The following is a 7671-nucleotide window of genomic DNA, read 5'->3' on the forward strand; positions in this document are numbered from 1 at the left end:
GGATCCTCTTCTGGAACTTCACCTCAGGCTGAGTTCTTAGGTACAATGAACATTTCCAGACTTTGCAGGGAAGTCCTAATTCCACGGAAGTGGCCTTATCTCCTGCTTTGCTTCTACATGCCTCCTAAACCTCATCCATGCTAATCACTCGGAGACCACCTTCCTGCCTCTGCATGACCATACACAGTATTGCCTCGGCTAGGAATGCCTGGTCCCTGGGGAGTGTAGGGGTGGGCAGATGGGTCTTTGTGTGATTTGCTGGTGAGGTGATTTACTCTTACAGATGAATTCTGCTTTTTTGACATTAGAGTCCATTCCCTCAACTACTTTCTGGACTTTTAAACAGCCTCCTGTATGTTTTTCCTGCTGGTCTCTCCCCGCTCAACTCTGTCTTCACAGCCTCCAGAATGATGTCACTTACTAAATTGCTCTTCACGATGGAAAGTGTTTTGAACAATGGGTCTGGGTGTGTGCCTTCATCACAGTTTCTCTGAGACACTCAGGGCAGATCATTTACCCTCTCAGGGACTCCGTTTTTCACCTGTAAATCAGGCATGTTGGACTATATAAAGTCTAATGTCTGTACTTGTTCTGCAGGTCTGGATGAAGGGAGTGGTTTTACAAACTTCATTGTCTTATAGACTCAGATGACACCTGTGCATGAGGACATTTCTGACTCCAAAATGTCACCGGCTCTTATGAGAAACTATGGCATCCATTCTGTGTAAAAATAATGTTAGTGAAGAATTCATTGGGGCAAAATGCCCTCTGTTATATATAAGAATACAGAGAGAGAGACTGAGCGCATGATGAGAGATGATCAGTGTGTTGTGTGTGTATCTTGGGAGGGTGGCATGGAAGCCCGTATGTAATAGAATTCAGGTAGAGGAGCAAAGCCAGAGCAGGAGATGGTCCAGATTCTCAGTATCAAGAAGCCACTGCCCAGGACCTGGAGGGAAAGCTGGGTTGGGCCACCCAGAGTTCAGCTGGTGATAGCAAGAACCAAGAAGAAGGAGGGCAGCGTCAAAAAACTACAGGAGAAAAATCCATTCAGTCTGAGTAAGGAACCAAAACAAGGGAAGTAGTGTGAGGGGTAGGTATGAGTGAATCTGTATGTGGAATGTTATTTTGACTATGGACTCACCAGCCTGTGACTATAGAAATAGGATAACATTATATTAATGCTCCCAAAACAACTTCAAGTTCCAACAAAGTACCCCTAATTTTCTGAGTGTTCACAATGGCGTTGACACACCAGGCTTCCTCAGCAATTAAAGTCTGCCTTCTCTTCACTTCAAGCTGACATTCCCAACTGTGAAGGCCCATCTCTTCTGCTTACTGAGGGTCTAGAGGTAGAGCCTTCTGTATTTTTATATACGTCCAGGCAATAGGGGTTCGGCAGTATCCCGAGCAGTATCCCCCAAATTGCCACAAATTATGTTCAGTGATTTAAAGAGACAGGACGGGATCGATGCGCACATGCTGACAGCTTTCCTTTTTGCCCTCTCTTCAGGGGTCTCATCTTTCCTTCAGAGATGTTAGGAACAAGGGCAGTTTGCTTAGAGCAGTAGGCTGTCTCCATCACTATGAATCCAATTTGGCTCACAAGCCCCCGGGGTAGGTTCTCACAGTGACACCCATCGGAGAGAAGAGGAGACTAAGGAAGGCAAATCTGCCAATCCTGCGTGATAGACACAATCCTGCATGATTGACACTGACCACAGACCATGCTCAGAGGCTCACAGACACCCATCCTTGGACTTACGTATTTAAACAAAGCCCAAAGCCCTCCTCTCCTTTCTTTGCTCTTCCTCGAACCCCACTCAGTTTCCACCCAATACTCCATCACGCCACGCCCTGGGCAGCCCCACCGTGTGCTGACTTCTTGCCCAAAGCAGCCCGCCCCCACCTCCTCTGGGGAGAGGGTTTGACCTCCTCCTTGCCTGGTTGCCACCATGCTCTCCTTTGTTGATGATAAACCTGTTGCTGGTTGGCTTCCTTCCAATTTTGTGTAAACCACAGTATGTATCTAAGATAGCGACTTTGTAAAGAACAAGATGTTATCATAAGCGCCAATTCGTGTTTAAATGACCTTTTTTTCACTTGTTTTATCCTACATTTAGTTCTTAGAGACATCAATTGGCATTTTTATTGACCTGTTTTTCCACTTGATTTTTGTACTTTTGGTTGTGGTGAGGGCAAGCATGTTTCTCCTCATCTATTCATGACCAAGCTTATCCCTTATCATTCTACTTTCTGTTCCTTCACTTATTTTTTTATAATTCCTTAATTTTAAAATCTCCTTAGAAAGAGAAGCTCAGTTAAAATTTACATTTTTATGGCACATCTTCCCTTTTATTTTATCTTTCTTCTTTTACTTTTTAACTAGCTTTGATACTTCTTCACCACATCCTTTTTTTCTGTTTGATATTGCCCACTCAGAGTTGTCTGTTGGTCAGGGTCCACTTAACATTTTGTGACATCTACGAGATTTTCTCCACTCGTAGTGAGGCACAGTGAGGTCTACCGCAGGGAGAGAGGCTGCTTCTGATTTGCCATCTGAGGCACACAGCTACGTGATAATAAAAATAACATAGAAATAAGATGTAGAGCCCCCACCTGTGCAAAGTGAATCATTGCTGAGTAAATGGTCATAGCAACATGATATAACCTGCAATACTACATGCGTGCTGGCTACTTTATAAAACCTCAGCAGCTTTCAGGGGATGCCTCTATCTGCTGTGCAACCACTGTTGGCAATACTTAGGAAAGATTGTAATTTATTGCTAGAAAGGTAAGAGAAACTACTCTTAAAGGTCATCCCAGGCATCACCAAAAATCCTGATTCCCTTTCGATCTGCTTGCATCCTTTTCTATCAAATAAACCACATCTCACAGAGATCTTTGGAATATTGATATTGTCCTATGACTGTGTCCTGCTGCGGGTTCATCTCCTTATAGAAAAAGACAGCATGCTGCATTTTCAAACTGTTGCTTAGAAAAACTTAAGTGTAGGCTTCACATGATTTTTATTAATTGATACACAGCCTTTTCAGTAAACAATTTCAGAGACTGTGTTTTTCAGGCAATTCTGTTTTCTCTTTTGCATCATTATGGATTTATGACTCTCTGATACCTTAATGCAACCTTGTTTTCTTTCAACATCTAGAATCTACAAACTAATCCTGATTTTTTTTTCCCTGCCCAGAAATATGGAGTCAACTATCCTCCAAGGGCTTTGTTCCTTTCATTGGAGAATAGTTTTAGAACCCACAAGCACTAGTTCCACAATTAAGCTTGTCCCACATTCCAACTGGAATTTGGCAGATGGCAGCAAAAATATCCAACGGCCTAAATCACTGTAGGGACAGAATAGATAAAGCCTCCTTTAAAAACATGTCCATTGATATTTCCAATTCATCTCAATTTTAATAAGTTCTTCTTGGCTTGCTCTAACAGAAGAGTTTATCAATCCGTTCTCTTTTTTTTTCAATTTTTGAACAACTGATTTTTCTTGTTTCCATGAGTATTAATTTCTTAAAAGCAATATATTATCATACCAAACCAGAAGTCTAAATATCAGTGTTGCCTCCCCAAATTCAGAAGCCTCCACATCTTTTCTTCTGTCTCCACCCTCAGCTCAGCCATCCTGAAACTAGCTTCACGGTGAGCAGGTCCCATCGATTCTTTGGTCAGCATCATCTTAGCACCAGTATCTGAAAGGAGAGAAACTCTAGCCTCCATCTAGGGGAACACCAAAGAAACTAAGATTTCGGAACACTCAGGGTGACACATAGATGGCTTGTTTGCTTAATAAAAGATAATAATAAAACGTAGAATACAAAGTTAAAAAAATCCTCTGTCAATTTTTTCCATTTGAGCTCCTAATTGGAATTTATTTTCCCTTTATATTTTTTCTTTCACTAGTGCCTTCGTATATTTACAGGGCAACATTTTTAGTAAAAAACTGTAGTTTCACACAGGCCCATAGGTATATACAGTGTCCTGTACCGACTCACAAGGGTCAACTTTGCACATCTCTTCCCAATTCTGCACTCAGTGATATCATGTTTGTAGCTTACAATCAGCCATAATGGAAGTATTTACACCATGGAAATTGGCAAACACTATCAACCAGGACTTTCCACCCAGAGGGCCGGTTTTTAAGCATATATCAGGACAACTCTGGGTACACACCTCAGTTTTACCAAAACCGGTCAAAATGTCAGAACACAAAATCAATTGATATACTATACAATTCTATATTCTGGTATAGAATTATCAGAATAATATGCCAAACATTATGGTTGAGAATTCCCACTCAAGAAATTTACATAGAGTAGCTTTTGGAGCTTTATGTAATTTTTGTAATATTCACTGTGTAGTGCTCCCCGGAACCAACCCTTGAAAGACAAAAAGTACAATTGGGTTATAGTACATTTTAGTTATAATTCCATTTTGTTATTCACCAGTTTCAAGTAATTTCCAGATATTTTTGATCCATTCCCCAGAGGCCTTTATTTCCACAACAGACAACATAGAGAATTCAGTAATTTCTAGTTATTAACATTTCTGTGCTGATACTCAATTTTTTACATGAATTAATACACACCATGCTCTCTCCTTGATGTCATATTCTGTAGTAACTGTGTATTATCTGGATGATATGGAGGATAGAACCCAGCAAACTTGGAGCATGGGGTCTGGCTTTACCAAAATCTAAAACGAGCTAAAGGAATGTGAAGTTTCCTCATTAGGTCTGAGTGGGGCTGGCCCACTAATTTGTTCTTTCAGGTGGTCTGTCATGGCACCCTTGGTGTTATTCCCAGTAATATAATGGCCTCAGGTATCTCATCGTTGGAAACTGTTCATAGTAGAGGTTCTCTTTTTGTTGTTCATTTAGCACCTGAATTTAGGCAGGAAACATTTCTACTTGAAGGCTCTGTGTAGTTCGATTCCCTGCCTTTTTATTGCCACTTCCACAGAGAAGTGGCCTCCCCAAGTGAGGAAGCCAGGACACTCTGTCCCCCCAGCTGCCTTGGGACAGTACTTGTCCTGCTTCCTCTTTTCGGGAGTATGGCGTTCTGAGCTACAGCCCATCTGAGTCTAGCACGCTTCCTCCCTACTTCTGGCACTCCCTCTCACCCAGCCCCACACCTCGAGCAGGACTTCCCCTGGCATTGCCCCCAGATTCTCACTTGCCCTTTAAGCTTGGCTAGGTCTGGCTGTGCTCTCTCAAGGACACAGATCCATGGCCTGGTTGGTGCTTCAGGCATCTGCCTGTGCTTGGCCGCCCCAGCTCCCAGCAGAATGCCGGCCCCGATGCCCTCGCTCTCCTGTGCTCTGAGTTTCCCTCCACCTAATACTGTCCATTTTACATCCCTCCACATTCTACTACGTTCCATTATCTTCTACTGTGCTTTCCTACCTGTTACCAAAGGAAAGTTGGGAGAGAGGGAGGGGTACATTCTAACTCTTCCCCCTTTTGCCATGTCAGAAACCAGCAGAAACCACAGTACAACCCAGATAAAAAATTGACTCTGAATGAGTATCTTTGTTTTCTAAGACTTGTAACCTTGGAGAGACCCCAGGTTGATCAGTAGTCTCCCTTACCTCCCCAAGCATGTTTGTGTCTGGCTAATACTGTTGACCATTTCCATATAGCTTTTAATTCTGTTCTTTCTTCAAACCAGGAATTATTTCATATCTTCTTTTTGATTTCCAAGATGATAGATATTCCTTGGATTATATTTCTTGGTTATATCTTGTTTTGCTAGTACCCCGAGATTGCAGCCCAGAAATGTTGTAATAGTTTATAAATTCTCATAAGTAGCTTATGAGAATTTTTCCCACATCCTTGCCAAAACTTGATAATTTTTAATTTTTGCCATTATGGTGGTTGTACAACAATATCTTTTTTCTGCACATCCCTGAAGAAAGATACATATCTTCAGGTTGAAGAAACTTGAGTCCTGAGCAAAATAAATAAAAATAAATCCATACTTGGTGATGTCATAGTGAAACTTCAGAACACCAAAGACAACATGAAAAATCTCAAAATCAGCCAAAGGGAAAATACAGTTTACTTACAATGGACGGACAAGCAGACTGACAACGCATTTCTTATTGGCAATTATAGAGGTCAGGAGACAATAGGACAATATCTTCAAAATGCTGTTAGGAGGAAAAAAAAACCTGTCAAACTAAAACTCTATATTATTCTCCCAGTGGTTGTGTCTGTGCATCCTCAATTGACCTCCCCCACCTTCTTCAGAAATAGATACTGAGGGTAGGTGTCTGAAGCTGGGCAAATCCTAGAACCTCATGCCTTCTGGTCATATGATTGTTCCCTTCCTTTGTCCAGAGCCTTTTGGCTCTACCCCAGGATTGCAAATACCACTTGGCAAGGCAAAGTGCTTTGGTTAACCAAATATTTCATGTTCCTAAAGCCTGCCCCACCTCAGGGAGCTTTGTTCAATTTGCTTAGCCCTAGTGCATACATGGTTCTAGGTCCAGAGACGGGGACCAACATATCCTTTTCTCAGCCCAGTTTGGCTCCAGACCTTGTTCTATATCAATAAATAGACTGCCTATACTCTATCTGATCATAGTAGTCATCACAGCGGTCAGGTTCCTAGAGTTCTAGATGACTAAAAAGTGGTAAGCTGACCTCTGTCAACTAGCCTCCTTTACAATAGCCTCTCTGAAAATTTATTTCCATCTAAGTGTGCTAAATCTTTTAGATTCAAAAAGTTTATCTTCTTTGGTCTGCACAGTAGCCCTGTGAGAAAGGGAAGGTGAGGTAGGCGTCATCCTTTCACTTTCACAAATAAAGAAATCACAACACAGATGGGTCAAATGACTTGACCAAAGTCATACAGCTAATGAGAAACAAAACCATGTCTGAGCCCAGTTTTTGTTATAATTGTCCTTTCCAGAATCCAGGGATTTTTGCCCATTTTCCTGAAACTTTCTTTGACCTACTACTTTCAATGCCAACAGTTGGAAAACTTATTAATTTACTATATTCGCTCTTATGTGAAGGTATTATATGTTGGCAAAATAGCCAAGATGTAGACAGCAAGATAGGAAATATCAAGAAATTGAGTGTATGTTTAGAAATCAGCTAGTTAATTTTTTAAAAATCAAGATGTATATTATACTGAGAGGTTAGCATATTCAAATGAAATCTTATTTTATAAATACTCATTGCAGGTAAAGCTTAAATAGGAATACTCATAGAAATATTGCTCAGGGCAGAGGAAAAAAAGATTTGAAAAATCAAAGAATTTCAGTTCAGTAGATTATTATTTTCTGAAAGCTTAAGTAAAATCGAGTACCTTGATCATGAGAGTTACTCTCTGGAATAGTGGCAAGGATCCTTGTGGGATCCTGACATTATATCATTATCTACTTCTAGATACTCTGACAAATGAAGGCAGAGGACCCTGCAACAGAGGAAGGACTCTGCCCATTTCTATTTTCTGAGTGGATAACATGAGTTCACATTTGGTCTTCCCCTGGCATAGAGTCTGCAGCTGCAGCTCCTCAGATGAAATGCTTTATTCCTCACTAGGGCCAGGGTATGGAAAATAATCACATTTTTCTCTAAGACACAGATGTAATCCCTGAGTAAATGAGCTGGAGGATGAGAGCAGCCTGAAAGTTTTA

Source organism: Eubalaena glacialis, chromosome 7 (assembly GCF_028564815.1).
Source record: "Eubalaena glacialis isolate mEubGla1 chromosome 7, mEubGla1.1.hap2.+ XY, whole genome shotgun sequence".
Lineage (NCBI taxonomy): Eukaryota > Metazoa > Chordata > Mammalia > Artiodactyla > Balaenidae > Eubalaena > Eubalaena glacialis.